At 36.0% G+C, this 22,081-nt stretch overlaps 1 pseudogene; it reads right to left on the bottom strand.

The window, feature by feature from the left end:
• Window positions 1-11,732: 11,732 nt before the first annotated feature.
• The window catches only part of LOC149748800 (uncharacterized), a 37,036-nt pseudogene continuing 26,687 nt past the window's right edge, over window positions 11,733-22,081 (bottom strand).

Genomic DNA, 22,081 nt, shown 5'->3' with positions numbered 1-22,081 from the left:
AGACCCCATCGCTAGTGTCAACCTGCTGCTGGGAGAGACCAGATCCTAGGGTAGTTGGCTGAGGGCACCAAAGTGTCCAGAAACTAATGTTGACCCACTGGTGGACAGGACAGAGTTCAGCAGATCTTGAGTCTGGTTCTGGTGCCAACCTGCTTGTGGGTGGGTCAGGTTGAAACAGGTGGTTGTAAGGCTGCAGTGGTCCTGGGCTTGCATCTGCCTGTTGTTAGGTGGGCCAGAGCCCAGGGTGACCTGGGGCTGGTGTCATCCTACTGTTGGGTGGAACCGTGTCCCGGGGCAGCTGGAGCTCAGAGGTTCCTACAGCAGCCGACCTGCTGGTGAGTGAGATTTTATCCCCACACAGGTAGCTGCTTGGCCTTTGGCTTCCCAGAACTGGTGCTGACTGGCTGAGTCCCAGTGGTTAAAAGCTAGAGGGAAGATTCCAAAATGGTACTGGTCAGAACCACCAGTGTCCTTGTAGTAGATAGAGTCCCAGGTGTCTCCTACTTCTCTTGGAAGCTCTCCAAGAACAGCAAATGGGTCCTTTCAAATTACTGTTTCTGCCCTGGGTCCCAGAGCATGTGATTTTGCATGAACCCTTTAAATGTGGTGTCTATTTCTACAGCCCTCTGTCTCTCCCAAAAGTAAGCCCCATTGCTCTTCAAAGCCAAACAATCTGGGTGTTGGTCTTCCAAGTGTAGGACCCCTGGACTGAGAAACCCATATGGGGTTTGGGATCCCTTGCTCCTTGGGGAGAAACTCTGCAATTGTAAATATCCTCCCTTTTCTGGGTCATCTACCTAGGGGTATGGGTCTTGACTACAGTGCATCTCTGTTTCTTCTATCCATATCATTGTGGTTCATTTTTCATAGCTTTAATTGTATAAAATATTCTCTGCTAGGCTTCAGGTTGTTCTCATCAATAGTTGCAAATAGTTGTAAATAGTTGTAAATTTGGTGTGCCCATAGAAGGAGGTGAGCTCAGGGTCTTCTTACTCTACCATCTTGGCCACTTCTCTTTAAGATAGCTTTACATCACATCTCTAGAGATAGCTTTACATCACAATCAGAATGGAAGTCATTTTAGTACTGTTTGCTTTCTTTTTGTTTTTATAAATGTTGATTGTCTTTACATATAATATACAATCAGTTACTTCAGAAGAAAAAAATGTAAAATTCCCTAAACAATAGTTTAATTTAGCATTGAATTCCAGAATAATTTTTCTTAGCTCAGAACAGTCATCAATGTGCAACATGTGGGTATCAATGATGCCAATCAATCAATAGACACTTGTTGAGTGCTTGTAACATGCTGAAATAGTCCTCTGAATGGAAGAGAGTAAGTGGACATGCACAGAATATGTTAATATAAAATTTAAAGGGCAAGAAATACTGATGATACAAATTAAGAATAAAAGCCAGCATATGGTACAACATATGATAACATCCAAAAGAGGAAATTCTGTAGGGTAAAGGGAGAAATGATGACTGTGGATCTTAGTACAAAATTCTAGAACCAGAGCAATGAAGTTCACTTCCACGAATTATAAAATAGAGCCATAAGCTCAATCTTTCCAACAAGTTTCCTTAAAGGCCCATTATCAACAAATAGGATTCTACATAAACTACATTTCTCTATTCCTACATGTTAAGCCCCCTAATTTTGCTATCTTTACAGTTTGTTTGCCTTACTAAAGTCTTTATATTTTGCTATAATTGAGATTTTTATGACAATGAATAATAAAATTGGGATAACTTCTATGAAAACCCTTGTAAATGACTGAAAGAGGGTGCAATAGTGACTTTGGATGCCACAACTTAAATAATTCACTGGACTTTGTCTGGGAGGAAACTTTTAATAATGAATTAATTTCTTGACATTTTAAATTCATCTCATATATACTGTGCTAAAATCACAAATGCATCAACTTTTATGGAGTTTTATTCTTTTATAAGTATATGTTTTGGTATTAATAAACTAAATACAGTTTTAAATTTTAATTATAAAAATGAGAGCACATAAGGATAAATTTATCAAGCTCCTATGATATCCAGTATTTAGCAAGTTTTTTATATATAAACACTGAAGTGCAATATTCAGATGATTTCCAATAGGAAAATCTGAATGAGTTACTGGCGGGTCTGTGCAGGAGGTTGGGGGAAACATTTCACACAGCACACCTGGTCATGATGAGTCATGGTGATAAATAAATGATCAAATGTGTATACAGGGATTAAGAATTTATACAGTGATCACCTCAGAACTTCTGACCCTTCTAATATGCTTTATTAAGTCCAGGTCCCTGGGCTGGCTCTAAAGCTTTGCCTAGAAGTTCATTTCTTCAGCAGCTCAGGACTGATATGGAAGCTTAAACTCTACATAAATCTAAATTAATCTCCAGCTCGAATCCCTAAGTGGTTGATATACAACTTGGGAATTTCAACATGTTTAACAAGTGTTCAGAAGCCACACAAATCCTAGTTTACCTGCCTGTCACCCTTCCTCTTCTCAACAGAATTTTTTCTACAAATTGATTTTCAAGATGAAAATTAACTGCTTCTACGGATCATCGGATTGCCCTCAAGCATGCCACGGACCTCCATGGAGGTCCATGAAGCTGCTCCCTCACTGCTGTGTAATGAAGCTGCTCCCTCACTGCTGTGTAATGAAGCTGTTCTCTGATTCCTTCAGCTCTTGTTTGAATGCCCATTACCCTTGTTTTCACTAAGCATTGTGCTCTCCTGTATTCTGTCTCAGAAAAGGACCTGAAACTAAATTTCACTGAAGTACAAATGAACTAAATGTAATTTCCATTTTAACACAAGATCCAGAGTTATAAAAAAGTAATCAAGTTGTAACAGTGACATTTCAGGCATCGTATTCTAGGATTTATTGTCTTTTTCAGATCATACTTCATTGTCATATATACAGTCATATATACAGGTTGTCATATATACATATATATGACTTATGTATAATTGTCATATACACAGGTTGATGGTCATATATTATTCTAACCTAATGGTTTATTATTCTAAACTAATGGCTTAGGTTAGGATTTGATCTTTTATTACTCTATTCCTTTTTCTCCAAATCTATACTTTGATTTGATTGCTAATTAGGGAGGCCTTTAGGGCTGTTTGCTATTTGCATTTCTCATAGTACTCCAAGACTGTAGAATTAGGAAAGATAACCAGTAATACAATTCTCAAGCCAGTCTTTACCTTCATGCAGTCTTCTGGTCAATGAGTTCAGCAGTTAGCTGGTCAACAGTTAGTTCCTAAATGCCTTCTAAGAGCTAGGTGCTGAACAAATGCATTGCTAGTTTTGATTGTAATAGTTATGGGACAGGAGAGGACTGAGATGGAAAGAAGGAACTTTTATTTTTGCTGAAAATGTCTTTTCATAAAGTGTTTTTGTTTGTTTGTTTGTTTGTTTTAGCTGAGTTGATGTCATGGGTAACTCCCTAGACAAAACAAACCTTGCTGAAATTAATATATGTATTTCCAGTCTCTAATAGTGACCAACTAGATGTGCAGTCCTCTAACATCTGCATGTTTGAGATCATCATGCAAGATTGGAAAATCTTTTGTTTGTTTCAACAACTAAATAAACCTGTGTAATATGCAAAGTTGTAAGAGAGCAACAACTCAGAATGCTATGTACCAAAGTAATTACTAACTTGTCTATTCATTTCCATGCTACTGCTCACCGAAGAATTCATTAAGACCAAGGCAAGAGACAATAATATATGAGGCATTTTGCAGACTGAGGCCTAGAAAGCATATGAGGATAGTGACTTTTTTTTTTTGAGGATAGTGACTTTTTGAAGACTGAATATCTGAAATGTCTTTATTTCGTTCTCTTCTCAACTTGATTAGTTTGATGCATCATTAAATTCTTGATTGGAAATTATCTTCTCCTCAATATTTTGCTGCTAAAAAGTCACGTGTCATTCCATTTCCTATTCCGGTGGGTATAAACTTTCTGTCAGTCTCTCTCTCTCTCTTTTATCATCATCATCATCATCTTTCTGTCTCTGGTTTTATAAAAATTAATGATAATGGTGCCTCAGTGCATCTTTTTATTCAGTAAAATGACCATTAGTGGAACCTTTTGATATACAAGTTGTATCTTTCAGTTTTGAGAATTTTTTTGTAATTTTGTTGATAATTTTTTACATTTATTCTGTATTTTCCTTTCTGGATTTCTGCTTAGTTATTATTCTGATTAGTTATATATTGGACTTGGTAAATTGATCCTCCAGTTGTTTTCTTTTCTCTGTGATTTACTTGCTCATTTTTCTATTCTACTTTCTGTATGATTTCCTCTAATATTATCTTGCAATCCTCACAAGGATTTTAAAACAATTTTATAACTTCAGGTATTATATTTTTAATTTCCAAGAGCTCATATTTGTTATATGATTGTTTCATTTTTTAAGTGTTTTGTTCTTACTTACAATCTTAAATCTATGATAATATTAATCATCCTTTTTGATTTTCTTCTGTTCTCTATATTGCCTCCATTTCCTCCAAATGATTATTGACTACTTGTTGCTGGGATACTTTTTTTTTTGGTTGTTGTTGTTTGCTTGCTTATTTTGGTTTTTCTCTTTCATATTAAAGACATTCAAAAATGACTAATATCATTGGAAGTCTCTTTTACTTAACTGTGATACAGTACAATCTGATTGGAAGCTTTATGTGTGGCAAGGTTTTATAAAATTGTGGGTTTCTTTTGGGCATTTCATTAGGGCTCCCAAATATCAATATATTTAGCATTTTTCCCTTGGGTTAATTTGTCCAAGTAACAATGTTCCAATCATGCCTGTGGCATTAAACCTGGCTTCCAGCATTCTGGAAGTTAAATGGAGGAAATGAACTGGGAATCTCACTGTTCAGTATATAGACTGTTACTTAGTCCCCCTGTTTCATCTGCTCAAATTTAGAGCCATTTTCATTCAATATCTCAAGGAAAATAAACTATTGTATACTTCTAGAGTTATTTGTCCCTCCCAAATCTATTCTTACTAAATAAGAGTTTCAGATGAGCACATGGCTACCCAGCTAGAAACCACATTTTTCAAAATCCTCACAACTAAGTTTCTGAGTGATTATTAGGTTCCTACAATTAGAGTCACTCGTTCAAGATTTGAATGTCAGAAGTGAAGTTGATTCCATTTTCTTCTGGCAACTGACTATTAACCCTGGCTATCAGATTAGAATTTTGCAGAAGAAGGCTCCAGTTTCTAGTTTCCTATCAGGAAAATGGCCCAGTAGTGGTGACTTTTTCACCCAACCTCCTAATCGCTGGAATGAACATTTAGGCAACCACTTTTCAGCTTCCTGAGATTCAAAGCTTAGTATGGTTGTGGCCATGGCTCCAGACCTAGACCATTATAACTCCAGTAGTGACATCAGAGGCTTAACTAGCCAATTTTATATTTGCTGGCATCATTTCAAGATACCCAGTTTAGAATCTGCTCTTTTTTCCCCCTTTCATGGTTCTGTAAGCATATCATTCACTGTATTAAACCTTTTCCATCTTAAAATACCTGGGGTTGTTTCTACTTCTTGTATTTTTCTGAAATTTCTCTCAGTTATGTGTTAGACTTTGTAAATTAATCCTTTAATTAGTTCCTCCCTTTTTCTGAATAGGCTGATATTTAGAGTTAGAGTGTATAAGCTTGCTTCTTATCTGTACCTTCTTCTGTAAGACTTGAGACATCATTGTTCCCCTCTGTACTAAGCCAAATACCACTAAAGTATACACTTTTCATCTTGCTCTCTTCCATTGTTAACTCCTTTTCCCTTTTTTGTATGTATACATTGGGAGAGGATTATATTTGTTTTATATTTTTACTATCATTTTCCTACCATTTCAGAAAAGATTAATGAAAACTCAGGTGTTCGATCTGCAATGTTAAATTAGAATTTTCTACTGTTGCTAATTACCTGAATATCTTTTTGCAAAGGAATGCATTTGGACTCTGTTATGATGGCATTAGACACTACGTCCTTGAGTGATGGAGAAGGATAACAGTTCTGAGAAAAGAAAATGAAAAAAAGATAAAAATTCTTTGTGGTTTTCTAAGTGTTTTGTAGTTCCCAATTTTTCCTATTCACCTTCTTCTTTCCATTGGAGTGGAATAAAAGTTCTGCTCTGTATTTCTGCTTTATGCTTCACTGCTCCAAAATCTGATACAGTTTGAAAATAGGCCCAATAAAACTATAGTTATTGAGTCAGACAGCCTAAAATCCCTTGAAATTCAATGATTCATTCTTTGGAAATAACACTCCTGTCCAAATAAGGAAAGTAAGAATCTGGCTTACTATGAAATCAACAGAAGGAGCTCACCAAATCTGTATGCATTTTAAGGTTACAAAGATTTTAAGTTGCAGATTTTGTAGCAATTTTATAGAAACATGTTTGTGGGTTTTAAAATTCAAGTTAATGGACAAGTTTTCAAAAGGGGACAGTTTCCCTATATGTCCCTGAAAAGTATAAGGCAGAGAGCCATAAAGGCTCTCTGTGACACCCTGGCTCATTTCTTTTTGCAACCACATTGTGTTAAGTATTCATAGCAAAGTGTGCTTATTATAAATTCCACAGTCTGTGTGCCTGGTGCTTGCTAGGGAGTGCACATTCTGGTATGTGTTTCTTATTTGGATGGCAAAACAAACGCTTCTTAAATTCTTAATTTTAGGATACTGAATAGCTGAAGATAATTCTGCTCCATTGGTTTCTGTGGACATTGTCAATTTTCAGCTGTAAAAGCCTAAAACCTCCATTTAACAAACTAAAAATCAAAGAGAGTTAAAATTAAGAACACAAAGAAGAATTACATGTCTACAGGCAAAATTTCAAAAAGAGGTGGCAAATGAGAGATTAGAAAAATTAACTGTAATCAGTTCTTATAAATTAAATAATTTCTTCACATTTTTTACTCCTTTGATCAAAATAATTAAAAAAAAAAATAAGTCCAGGACTAAATGCTCCCACCAAAAGACACAGATTGGCTGAATGGATACAAAAACAAGACCCATATATATGCTGTCTACAAGAGACCCACTTCAGACCTAGAGACACATACAGACTGAAAGTAAGGGGATGGAAAAAGATATTCCATGCAAATGGAAACCAGAAGAAAGCTGGAGTAGAAATTCTCATATCAGACAAAATAGACTTTAAAATAAAGATTATTAGAAGAAACAAAGAAGGACACTACATAATGATCAAGGGATCGATCCAAGAAGAAGATATAACAATTGTAAATATTTATGTACCCAACATAGGAACACCTCAATACATAAGGAAGATACTGACAGCCATAAAAGGGGAAATCGACAGTAACACATTCATAGTAGGGGACTTTAACACCCCACTTTCACCAATGGACAGATCATCCAAAATGAAAATAAATAAGGAAACACAAGCTTTAAGTGATACATTAAACAAGATGGACTTAATTGATATTTATAGGACACTCCATCCAAAAACAACAGAATACACATTTTTCTCAAGTGCTCATGGAACATTCTCCAGGATAGATCATATCTTGGGTCACAAATCAATCCTTGGTAAATTTAAGAAAATTGAAATTGTATCAACTATCTTTTCTGAACACAATGCTATGAGACTAGATATCAATTACAGGAAAATATCTGTAAAAAATACAAACACATGGAGGCTAAACAATACACTACTTAATAATGAAGTGATCACTGAAGAAATCAAAGAGGAAATTATAAAATACCTAGAAACAAATGACAATGGAGACATGATGACCCAAAACCTATGGGATGCAGCAAAAGCAGTTCTAAGAGGGAAGTTTATAGTGATACAAGCCCACCTTAAGAAACAGGAAACAGCTCGAATAAACAACCTAACCTTGCACCTAAAGCAATTAGAGAAAGAAGAACAAAAAAAACCCAAAGTTACCAGAAGGAAAGAAATCATAAAAATCAGATAAGAAATAAATGAAAAAGAAATGAAGGAAACGAAGCAAAGATCAATAAAATTAAAAGCTGGTTCTTTGAAAAGATAAACAAAAGAGATAAACCATTAGCCAGGCTCATCAAGAAAAAAAGGGAGAAGACTCAAATCAATAGAATTAGAAATGAAAAAGGAGAAGTAACAACTGACACTGCAGAAATACAAAAAATCACGAGAGATTACTACAAGCAACTCTATGCCAATAAAATGGACAACCTGAGAGAAATGGACAAATTCTTAGAAATGCACAACCTGCCAAGACTGAATCAGGAAGATATAGAAAATATGAACAAACCAATCACAGGCACTGAAATTGAAACTGTGAATTAAAATCTTCCAACAAATAAAAGCCCAGGACCAGATGGCTTCACAGGTGAATTCTATCAAACATTTAGAGAAGAGCTAACACCTATCCTTCTCAAACTCTTCCAAAATATAGCAGAGGGAGGAACACTCCCAAATTCATTCTATGAGGCCACTATCACCTTGATACCAAAACCAGACAAGGATCCGAAATAAAACTGCAGGCCAATATCACTGATGAACATAGATGCAAAAATGCTCAAAAAATACTAGCAAACAGAATCCAACAGCACATTAAAAGGATCATAAACCATGATCACGTGGGGTTTATTCCAGGAATGCAAGGATTCTTCACTATATGCAAATCAATCAATGTGATAAACCATATTAACAAATTGAAGGAGAGAAACCATATGATCATCTCAATGGATGCAGAGAAAGCTTTTGACAAAATTCAACACCCATTTATGATAAAAACCCTGCAGAAAGTAAGCATAGAGGGAACTTTCCTCAACTTAATAAAGGCCATATATGAGAAACCGACAGCCAACATCATGCTCAATGGTGAAAAACTGAAAGCATTTCCACTAAGATCAGGAACAAGACAAGGTTGCCCAGTCTCACCACTCTTATTCAACATAGTTTTGGAAGTTTTAGCTGCAGCAATCAGAGAAGAAAAGGAAATAAAAGGAATCCAAATCAGAAAAGAAGAAGTAAAGCTGTCACTGTTTGCAGATGACATGATACTATACATAGAGAGCCCTAAAGATGCTACCAGCAAACTATTAGAGCAAATCAATGAATTTGGTAAAGTAGCAGGATACAAAATTAATGCACAGAAATCTCTGGCATTCCTGTACACTAATGATGAAAAATCTGAAAGTGGAATCAAGAAAACACTCCCATTTACCATTGCAACAGAAAGACTAAAATATCTAGGAATAAACCTACCTAAGGAGACAAAAGACCTGTATGCCGAAAATTATAAGACACTGATGAAAGAAATTAAAGATGATACAAATAGATGGAGAGATATACCATGTTCTTGGATTGGAAGAATCAACATTGTGAAAATGACTCTACTACCCAAAGCAATCTACAGATTCAATGCAATCCCTATCAAACTACCACTGGCATTTTCACAGAACTAGTACAAAAAATTTCACAATCTGTATGGAAACACAAAATACCCTGAATAACCAAAGCAATCTTGAGAACGAAAAATGGAGCTGGAGGAATCAGGCTCCCTGACTTTGACTATACTACAAAGCTACAGTATTCAAGACAGTATGGTACTGGCACAAAAACAGAAAGATAGGTCAATGGACAAGGATAGAATGCCCAGAGATAAACACACACACATATGGTCACCTTATCTTTGATAAAGGAAGCAGGAATGTACAGTGGGGTAAGGTCAGCCTCTTCAATAAGTGGTGCTGGGAAAACTGGGCAGGTACATGTAAAAGTATGAGATTAGATCAGTCCCTAACACCATACACAAAAATAAGCTCAAAATGGATTAAAGACCTAAATGTCAGGCCAGAAACTATCAAACTCTTAGAGGAAAATATAGGCAGAACACTGTATGACATAAATCACAGCAACATCTTTTTTGACCCACCTCCTAGAGAAATGGAGATAAAAACAAAAATAAACAAATGGGACCTAATGAAACTTCAAAGCTTTTGCACAGCAAAGGAAACCCTAAACAAGACTAAAAGACAACCCTCAGAATGGGTGAACATATTTGCAAATGAAGCAACTGACAAAGGAATAATTTCCAAAATTTACAAGCAGTTCAATAACAAAAAAACAAACAACCCAATCCAAAAATGGGCAGAAGACCTATATAGACATTTGTCCAAAGAAGATATACAGACTGCCAACAAACACATGAAAGAATGTTCAACATCATTAACCATTAGAGAAATGCAAATCAAAACTACAATGAGATATCATTTCACACCAGTCAGAATGGCCATCATCAAAAAATCTAGAAACCATAAACTGTGCAGAGGGTGTGGAGAAAAGGGAACACTCTTGCACTGCTGGTGGGAATGTGAATTGGTACAGCCACTATGGAGAACAGTATGGAGGTTCCTTAAAAAACTACAAATAGGACTACCATATGACCCAACAATCCCACTACTGGGCATATACCCTGAGAAAACCATAATTCAAAAAGAGTCATGTACCAAAATGTTCATTGCAGCTCTATTTACAATAGCCTGGAGATGGAAACAACCTAAGTGCCGATCTTCGGGTGAATGGATAAAGAAGATGTGGCACATATATACAATGTAATATTACTCAGCCATAAAAAGAAACGAAATTGAGCTATTTGTAATGAGGTGTATAGACCTAGAGTCTATCATACAGAGTGAAGTAAGACAGAAAAAGAATGACAAATACCGTATGCTAACACATATATATGGAATTTAAGAAAAGAAATGTCATGAAGAACCTAGGGGTAAGACAGGAATGGGGACACAGACATACTAGAGAATGGACTTGAGGATATGAGGAGGAGGAGGGGTGAGCTGTGATGGGGTGAGAGGGGAGCATGGACATGTATACACTACTGAGCGTAAGGTAGATGGCTGGTGGGAAGCAGCCGCGCGGTACAGGGAGATCAGCTCGGTGCTTTGTAACCGCCTGGAGGGGTAGGATGGCGAGGATGGGAGGGAGGGAGATGCAAGGGGGAAGAGATATGGGAACGTGTGTGTATGTATAGCTGATTCAGTTTGTTGTGGGGCAGAAACTAGCACACCATTGTGAAGCAATTGTGCCCCAATAGAGATGTTAAAAACAAAAAAAGTCCAATATCACACTAGTGTTTCTGTATAAAAGGAAAAGGATGGAGTGGAAGGAAAAAAATATGCACATTTTTAAAATGAACAATCCTTCATTGACTTCATTATTAAAATATTAAATGCAGAAACAATTTTAAAGAATTCTGTGTTCTCTATTTGATGTATTTCTGAACCAATCATAAGTAGAATTAGCCTAGATCTTTGTAAGGAGAACATAGAAAGTTGTAATGACTTCAGTCCCAAAGAAGGCAAATCAGCCTGAAGAAAATATTTAGGAGCTAGAAAACAAAAAGTGAAGTTTTTTCTCTTCTTCAAGAGTTTAACCCTCCTCCTCCTCATTCTTCCTTTTTTTTCTTTTAAAGTGTTTACATTTTATTAACATTACATTCCCCATGTTATCACCACAGAATATAAATTCAGGTTAGAGGAGAGAACTTCACAAATGCAATAAAGCATTCTGTAGTATACCAAAGTTTGTATAAAATGTCTGACCAAGTCAGCTTGCTCAAAAATCATTAATCACTTCCATTATAGATAATTTATTTAGTTTAATATTTATGATTCTTAGAAAATAAACATACTATACACATTTTAAACAGTGTTTTCCATTTACCTTTTCATTAGCACTTAAAATACATATTTCTGCTTGAAGGTGACATTTAAAAATTATTCTAAAATAGCAGCAGCAAAATAAAATTCTGCAATAACAAAAAAGCAAAACTAGGATCCATAATTAAGTTATTATCATATTTACAAGTATGATCCTGAAATCAATACTACTTCTAAGCAGCTCTGTTATCAGCTTCTCATGTTTGGTTTAAACACACACAATTGGTTAGTGTGGCTTATAATATTATATTCTTATAATATTATATTATTATATTCTATGTATTGCTCTGAAAGGTTTCTTCAAGAGCCAACCAGTCCTAAAAACAGAATGCCATAAAACAAATAGAATTCCTATGTAACATCAAAAGCATGTGATATTTTGTAGCAGCTAGGAGTATTTCACGATTGGCTTCTTTAGAACTAATTTCATGAGGAGAGCTTAAGAAGGTGGACATTTTACCATTATCATGTGCATGTAAAAGTGACATGTTTCTTTTGTGCTAATTTGATTCCCTTGAATGACATAGCTAGTGAGCTAGTCACCAATAATTTCATGACCAGGCAAATCAAACCTACAAAAAAAGAAGCCAGTTTCAAATTACCATGTTATTGTCTCACCCACTCAAACACTTTATTTTCAACATAAATATATAACCTCAATATAAGATGTCTGACTAAAGCAAGCACTATCAACAAGACCAAGACAGCATCTTTTCTAAGGTTTAGCTTTTGGCCAGAATTCCTGATACATAGAATAGTCCATACCAAGAGTCATTGTTCCTGAAACAAAGCCTTGGGTTGCCAGGCACATGTGAATCTGGTGAATGGACATTTTACTATTTTCCCTTCTCTTCAATTTATATAATTCATACACAACGATTGCTGCAAAACCTGCCATTCCAATGGGGACAAATTGTGCCCCTCTGGCTATTCAAATAAATTTAGATCCATGATCTTCATTATATGAAGAAAGAGAAATATTTGTGTTGGTAGACAGTGACTGAAGAATCTTTTGAGAACTACAGGATTTCTTTAAGTCACTTAAGTTCTCTGGTTCTGTTCTCCAGAAGAGATCACATCTTGGATCACAAATCAAACCTTGGAAAATTTAAGAAAACTGAAATCTTATCAGTCACCTTTTCCAAACACAATGGTATGAGGTTAGAAATCAATTACAGGAAAAAACTGTAAAAACCACAAATACGTGGAGGCTGAACAGTGTGCTGCTAAATAACCAAGAAATCACTGAAGACATCAAAGAAGAAATAAAAAAATAGAAACAAAATACAATGAAAACACAATGATCCAAAACCTATGGGCTGCAGGGAGAGGGCTGGGGCTGGCTGTGTGAACACAGACTGAAGGGGCTAGTGTGCCACAGCCAGCAGGAAGGGAGTCCAGGAAAAAGTCTGTAGCTGCCGAAGAAGAAAGAGACTTTTTCTTGCCTCTTTGTTTCCTGGTGCATGAGGAGAGGGGATTAAGAGTGAGACTTAAAGGAGCTCCAGAGATGGGAGTGAGCCACAGCTATCAGCATGGACCCCAGAGACGGGCATGAGACACTAAGGCTGCAGCTACAGCTACCAAGAAGCCTGTGTGCAATCACAGGTCACTATCCACACCTCCTCTCCTGGGAGCCTTTGCAGCTTGCCACTGCAGGGTCCCGTGATCCAGGGACAACTTCCCCAGGAGAACACACAGTGCGCCTCAAGCTGGTTCAACATCACACTGGCCTCTGCTGCCACAGGCTCGTCCTGCATTCTGTACCCCTCCCTCTCCCTGGCCTGAGTGAGCCAGAGCTGCCGAATCAGCTGCTCCTTTAACCCCATCCTGTCTGAGCAAAGAACAGACGCTCTCAGGTTACCTACACACAGAGGCAGGGCCAATCCAAAGCTGAACCCTAGGAGTTGTGCAAACAAAGAAAAAAAGGGAAATTTCTCCCAATAGGCTGAGGAGCAACGGATTAAATCTCCACAATCAACTTGATGTACCCTGCATCTGTGGAATACCTGAATAGACAATGAATCATACCAAATTGAGGAGGTGGACTTTGGTAGCAACTATATATATATATATATATATATATATATATATATATATATTTCCCCTTTTTCTCTTTTTGTGAGTGTGTATGCCTATGCTTCTGTGTGTGATTTTGTCTGTATAGCTTTGCTTTTAACATTTGTCCTAGGGTTCTATCTGTCCTTTTTTTTTTTAATTTTTAGTATAGTTTTTAGCACTCATTATCATTGGTGAATTTGATTTTTGGTTTGGCTGCTCTCTTCTATCTTTCTTTTCTTTTTAATTTTAAATTTTTAAAAATAATTATTTTTTATTTTAATAAATTTATTTTATTTTATTTTACTTTCTTTTCTTTTATCTTCATTCTTTCTTTATTTTTTTCCCCTTTTATTCTGAGCCATGTGGATTACAGGCTCTTGGTACTCCAGCCAGACATCAAGTCTGTTCCTCTGAGGTGGGAGAGCCAAGTTCAGGACACTGGTCCACAAGAGACCTCCAAGCTCCACGTAATATCAAACAGTGAGAATCTCCTAGAGATTTCCATCTCAACACCAAGACCCAGCTCCACTCAATGACCAGCAAGCTACAGTGCTAGACACCCTATGCCAAACAACTAGCAAGACAGAAGCACAACCCCGTCCATTAGCAGATAGGCTATGTAAAATCATAAGGCCAGAGACACCACAAAACACACCACCTGACCTGGACCTGCCCACCAGAAAGGCAAGATCCAGCCTCATCCAACAGAACACAGGCACTAGGCCCCTCCAGCCAGGAACCCTACACAAGCCACTGAACCAACCTTAGCCACTGGGGACAGACACCAAAAACAATGGGAACTAAGAACATGCAGCCTGCAAAAAGAACACCTTAAACACAGTAAGTTAAGCAAAATGAGAAGAGAGAGAAACACACAGCAGATGAAGGAGCAAGGCAAAAACCCACCAGATCTAACAAATGAAAATGAAATAGGCAGACTACCTGAAAAAGAATTCAGAATAATGATAGTAAAGATGATCCAAAATCTTGGAGATAGAATGGAGAAAATATAAGAAACATTTAACAAGGCCTAGAAGAAATAAACAGCAAACAAACAGTGAATGAACAACACAATAAAGGAAATAAAAAATTCTCTAGAAGGAATCAATAGCAGAATAACTGAGGCAGAAGAACGGATAAGTGACCTGGAACATAAAATAGTGGAAATAATTACTGCAGAGTAGAATAAAGAAAAAATAATGAAAAGAATTGAGGACAGTCTCAGAGACCTCTGGGACAACATTAAACACACAAACATTCGAATTACAGGGGTCCCAGAAAAAAAAGAGAAACAGAAAGGGACTGAGAAAATATGTGAAGAGATTATAGTTGAAAACTTCCCTAATATGGGAAAGGAAATAGTTAATAAAGTCCAGGAAGCACAGAGAGTCCCATACAGGATAAATCCAAGGAGACACACACCAAGACACATATAAATAAAACTGTCAAAAATTAAATACAAACAAAACATATTAAAAGCAGCTAGGGGAAACAACAAATAACATAAAAGGGAATCCCTATAAGGTTAACAGCTGATCTTTCAGCAGAAATGCTGCAAGCCAGAAGGCAGTGGCAGGAAATATTTAAAGTGATGAAGGAGTAAAACCTATAACCAAGACTACTCTACACAGCAAGGATCTTGTTCAGATTTGATGGAGAAATTAAAACATTTATAGACAAGCAAAAGCTAAGAGAATTAAGTACCACAAAGCCAGCTTTACAACAAATGCTAAAGGAAGTTCTCTAGGCAGGAAACAAAACAGAAGAAAAAGACCTAAAATAACAAACCCAAAACAATTAACAAAATGGTAATAGGAACATAGATATTAATAATTACCTTAAATGTAAATGGATTAAATGCTCCAACCAAAAGATAGACTGGCTGAATGGATACAAAAACAAGACCCATATATATGCTGTCTACAAGAGACCCACTTCAGACCTAGAGACACGTACAGACTGAAAGTGAGGGGGTGGAAAAAGATATTCCATGCAAATGGAAATCAAAAGAAAGCTGGAGTAGCAATTCTCCTATCAGACAAAATAGGCTTTAAAACAAAGATTATTACATGAGACAAAAAAGGACCCTACCTAATGATCAGGGGATTGATCCCAGAAGAAGATGTAACAATTGTAAATATTTATGCACTCAACATATGAGCACCTCAATATGTAAGGCAAATACTAAGTGCCACAAAAGGGGAAATCCACAGTAACACAATCATAGTAGGGGATTTTAACACCCCACTTTCACCAATGGACAGTTCATCAAAAATGAAAATAAATAAGGAAACACAAGCTTTAAATGATACATTAAAAAAGATGGACTTAATTGACATTTATATGGCATTCCATCCCAAAACAACAGAATACACATTCTTCTGAAGTGCTCATGGAACACTCTCCAGGATAGATCATATCTTGGCCCATAAGTCAAGCCATGGTAAATTTAAGAAATTGAAATCATATCAAGTTTCTTTACCGACCACAATGCTATGAGACTAGATATCAATTACAGGAAAAAATATGTAAAAATTACAAACACATGGAGGCTAAACAATACACTGCTTTATAACCAAGGGATAACTGAAGAAATCAAAGAAGAAATAAAAAAATACCTAGAAACAAAGGACAATGAAAACACAATGACCCAAAGCCTATAGGATACAGCAAAAGCAGTTCTAAGAGGGAAGTTTATAGCAATACAATCCTACCTTAAAAAACAAGAAACATCTCAGATAAACAACCTAACCTTACACCTTAAGCTATTAGAGAAAGAAGAACAAAAAACACCAAATTAAGATAAGGAAAGAAATCATAAAGATCAGATCAGAAATAAATGAAAAAGAAATGAAGGAAATGATAGCAAAGATCCATAAAATTAAAAGCTGGTCCTTTGAGAAGATAAACAAAATTGATAAACCATTAGCCAGACTCATCAAGAAAAAAAGGGAGAAGGCTCAAATCAATAGAATTAGAAATGAAAAAGAAGTAACAACTGACACTGCAGAAACATAAAGGATCATGAGAGAATACTGCAATCAACTATATGCCAATTAAATGGACAGCCTGGAAGAAATGGACAAATTCTTAGAAATGCAAAACCTTCCGAGACTGAAACAGGAGGAAATAGAAAATATGAACAGACCAATCACAGGCACTGAAATTGAAACTGTGATTAAAATCTTCCAACAAACAAAACCCAGGACCAGATGGCTTCACAGGCAAATTCTATCAAACATTTAGAGAAGAGCTAACACCTATCTTTCTAAAACTCTTCCAGAATATAGCAGAGGGAGGAACACTCCCAAGCTCATTCTACGAGGCCACCAACACACTGATACCAAAGCCAGACAAAGATGTGAAAAAGAAACAAAACTACAGGCCAATAGCACTGATGAACATAGATGCAAAAATCCTCAATAAAATACTAGCAAACAGAATCCAACAACACATTAAAAGGATCATACACCATAATCAAGGCAGGTTTATCCCAGGAATGCAAGGATTCTTCAATACATACAAATCAATCAATATGATACACCATATTAACAAATTGAAGGAGAAAAACCATATGATGATCTTAATAGGTGCAGAGAAAGCTTTCGACAGAATTCAACACCGATTTATGATAAAAACCCTCTAGAATGTAGGCATAGAGGGAACTTGCCTCAACATAATAAAGGCCATATATACAAACCCATAGCCAACATCGCCCGAAATGGTGAAAAACTGAAAGCATTTCCACTAAGATCAGGAACAAGACAAGGGTGCCCACTCTCCCTACTATTATTCAACATAGTTTTGGAAGTTTTAGCCACAGCGATCAGAGAAGAAAAAGAAATAAAAGGAATCCAAATCTGCAAAGATGATGTAAAGCTGTCACTGTTTGCAGATGACATGATACTATACATAGAGATTCCTAAAGATGTTACCAGAAAACTACCAGAGTTTATCAATGAATTTGGTAAAGTAGCAGGATATAAAACTAATGCACAAAAATCTCTGGCATCCCAGTACACTAATGCTGAAAAAGCTGAAGGTGAAAATAAGAAAACACTGCCGTTTACCACTGCAACAAAAAGAATAAAATATCTAGGGATAAACCTACCTAAGGAGACAAAAGACCTGTATGCAGAAAATTATAAGACTCTAATGAAAGAAATTAAAGGTGATACAAATAGAGGGAGAGATGTACCATGTTTTTCGACTGGAAGAATAAACGTTGTCAAAATGACTATACTACCCAAAGCAATCTACAGATTCAATGCAATCCCTATCAAACTACCACTGGCATTTTTCATAGAAGTAGAACAAAAAAATTCACTATTTGTATGGAAACACAAAAGACCCTGAATAGCCAAAGCAATCCTAGAAAGAAAAACGGAGCCTGAGGAATCAGTTACCCTGACTACAGACTATAATACAAAGCTACAGTAAATAAGAGAGTTTGGTACTGGCACAAAACAGAAATATAGATCAATGGAACAGGATAGAAAGCCCAGAGGTAAACCCACACAAACATGGTCACCTTATCTTTGATAAAAGAGGTAAGAGTATACAGTGGAGAAAAGACAGCCTCTTCAATAAGTGGTGCTGGGAAAACTGGACAGCTACATGGAAAAGAATGAAATTAGAACTCTCCCTAACACCATACACAAAAGTAAACTCAGATGGATTAAGGGTCTAAATATAAGGCCAGACACTATAAAACTCTTAAAGGAAAACATAGGCAGAACACTCTAAAACATAAATCACAGCAAGATCCTTTTTGACGCACCTGCTAGAGAAATGGAAATAAAAACAAAAATAAAGAAATGGGACCTAATGAAACTTAAATCCTTTTGCACAGCAAAGGAAACCATAAACATGATGAAAAGACAACCCTCAGAATGGGAGAAAATATTTGCAAATGAAGCAACTGAGAAAGGATTAATCTCCAAAACTTACAAGCCGTTCATGCAGCTCAATACCAAAAAAACAAACAACCCAATCCAAAAATGGGCAGAAGACCTAAATAGACATTTCTCCAAGGAAGATATACAGATTGCCAACAAACACATGAAAGGATGCTCAACATCAGTAATCATTAGAGAAATGCAAATGAAAACTATAATGAGATATCGTCTCACACCAGTCAGAATGGCCATCATCAGAAAATCTACAAACAATAAATGCTGAAGAGGGTGTGCAGAAAAGGGAACCCTCTTGCACTGTTGGTGGGAATGTAAATTGATAGCCACTATGGAGAACAGTGTGGAGGTTCCTTGAAATACTGAAAATAGAACCACCATATGACCCAGTAATCCCACTTCTGGGCATGTACCCTGAGAAAACCATAATTCAAAAAGAGTCATGTACCTCAATATTCATTACAGCTGTATTTACAATAGTCAGGACATGGAAGCAACGATCAACAGATGAATGGTAAAGAAGATAAAGAAGATGTGGCACATATATACAGTGGAATATTACTCAGCCATAAAAAGATTCGAAATTGAGTTATTTGTAGTGAGGTGGATGTACCTAGAGTCTGTAATACAGAGTGAAGTAAGTCAGAAACAGAAAATACTATATGGTAACACATATATATATAGAATCTTAAAAAAAAAAAAGATCATGAAGAACCTAGGGACAAAATGGGAATAAAGACACAGACCTACTAGAGAATGGACTTGAGGATACGCAGAGGGGGAAGTGTAAGCTGGGACAAAGTGAGAGAGTGGCATGTGCATATATACACTACCAAACATAAAATAGATAGCTCATGGGAAGCAGCCACATAGCACAGGGAGATCAGCTCAGTGCTTTGTGACCACCTAGAGGGGTGGAATAGTGAGGGTGAGAGGGAGGGAGACACAAGAGGGAAGAGATATGTGGACTTATGTATATGTATAACTGATTCACTTTTTTATAAAGCAGAAACTAACACCGCATTGTAAAGCAATTATACTCTAATAAAGACGTAAAAAATAAAAATGAAAAAAAAAAACAACACAAAAAACAAAGAATCTCATCACTTCAGGTAAGATTAGATGCAGATAGCAAATAAGTTCTCAGAATTTTAGAATTTCAAATCTGAAATTGTGGCACTTGAGGCAGGATAATGCCAAGTTAATACACATTATAATATTGAAAATTTAAAATAATTTGTGCCTATAATGCATGGTATATAGAAATTTATTTTTAAAATCCAACCAAACATCTCTGAATTTCAATTCATTTCTGGAGGTGAAAATCAGTGTCTCCTCAATATGAATGTTTATTTGAACTGTTTCAAGGAATAAAACAATCTCTGAAAGAAAAAAAAATCCCATGGGATACAGCAAAAGCAGTTCTAAGAGGGAAGTTTATAGCAATTCAAACTCATTGCAAGAAACAAGAAAAATCTGAAATAATCTAATCTTACACCTAAAGCAAGTAGAAAAAGAAGAACAAAGAAAACTGAAAGTTGAAGGAAGGAAATCATAAAGATCAGAGCAGAAATAAATGAAATAGAAACAAAGAAATCAATAGCAAAGATCAATAAAACTAAAAGCTTTTTCTTTAAGAGGATAAACAAAATTGATAAGCCTTTTGTCAGACTCATCAAGAAAATAAGGGAGAGGACTCAAATCAATAAATTTAGAAATGAAAAAGGAGAAGTTACAACAGACACTGCAGAAATACAAAAGATCATTAAGAGACTACTACAATCAATTATATGCCAATAAAATGGACAACCTGGAAGAAATGGACAAATTCTTGGAAAGGTACAACTTTCCAAGATTGAACCAGGAAGAAACAGACCAATCACAGGTAATGAAACTGAAACTGTAAGGAAACATCTTCTAACAAACAAACGTCCAGGACCAAAGGGCTTCACAGCTGAATTCTATCAAACATTTAGAGAAGAGTTAATACCTGTCACTCTGAAACTCTTGCAGAAAATTGCACAGGGAGGAACACTCCCAAACTTGTTCTATGAAGCCACCATTACCCTGATACCAAAACCAGAAAAAGATATCACAAAAAAAGAAAATTCTAGACCAATATCACTGATGAACATACACACAAAAGTCCTCAACAAAATACTAGCACACAGAATCCAGCAGCACATTAAAAAAATCATACACCATGTTCAAGTGGAATTTATCCCAGAGATGCAAGGATTCTTCAATATATGCAAAACAATCCATGTGATACACAATATTAAAAAATAAAAGAATAAAAATCATATGATCATCTTGATACATGCAGAAAAAGCTTCTGACAAAATTCAACACTGATTTATGATAAAAACTCTCCAGAAAGTGGGTTTAGAGGGAAACTACCTCAACACAACAAGAGTCATATTTGACAAACCCACAGCAAAGATCATTATCCATGGTGAAAATCTGAAAACATTTCCTGTAAGATCAGGAACAACAGAAGAATGTCCACTCTTCCCACTATTACTGAACATTGTATTGGAAGTCCTAGCCACAGAACTGAGAGAAGAAAAAGAAATAAAAGGGCTCACAATTGAAAAGAAGAAGTAAAACTGTCACTGTTTGACAATGACATACTATACATAGAAATCTTAAAGATGCTATCAGAAAACTACTAGAACTAATCAATAAATTTGGTGATGTTGTGGGATACAAAATTAATGCACAGAAATCTCTTGCATTCCTATATACTAACAACAAAAATCAGAAAGAAAAATAAAGGAAACATTCCCATTTACCATTGCAACAAAAAGAATAAAATACCTAGGAATAAACCTACCTAAGGAGGCAAAAGAACTGTATGCAGACAAGTATAAGATGCTGATGAAAGAAATCAAAGATGATATAAACAGATGGAGAGATATACCATACTCCTGGATTGGAAGAATCAATATTGTGAAAATGACTATACTACACAAAGCGATCTACAGATTCAATGCAATCCCACTTAAATTACCAAAGGCATTTTCCACAGAACTAGAACAAGAAATTTTACAACTTGTATGGAAACAGAAAAGACCCTGAATAGCAAAAGCAATCTTAAGAAAGAAAAATGGAGCTGGAGGAAGTAGGCTCCCTGACTTCAAACTATACTACTAAGCTACAGTAATCAAGACAGTATGGTACTGGCACAAAAAAAGAAAAATAGATCAATGGAACAGGATAGAAAGCCCCGAGATAAACCCACACACATATGGTCACCTTATCTTTGATGAAAGAGGCAAGAATATACAGTGGAGAAAAGACAGCCTCTTCAATAAGTGGTGCTGGGAAAACTGGACAGCTACATGGAAAAGAATGAAATTAGAACACTCCTTAACACCATACACAAA

Source organism: Delphinapterus leucas, chromosome 7 (genome assembly GCF_059928025.1).
Source record: "Delphinapterus leucas isolate spDelLeu-1000000601 "Yukka" chromosome 7, BTC_Dleu_Yukka2, whole genome shotgun sequence".
Lineage (NCBI taxonomy): Eukaryota > Metazoa > Chordata > Mammalia > Artiodactyla > Monodontidae > Delphinapterus > Delphinapterus leucas.
Note: the sequence above shows the minus strand (reverse complement) of the source record. Positions and strands in the feature narration are given on the sequence as shown.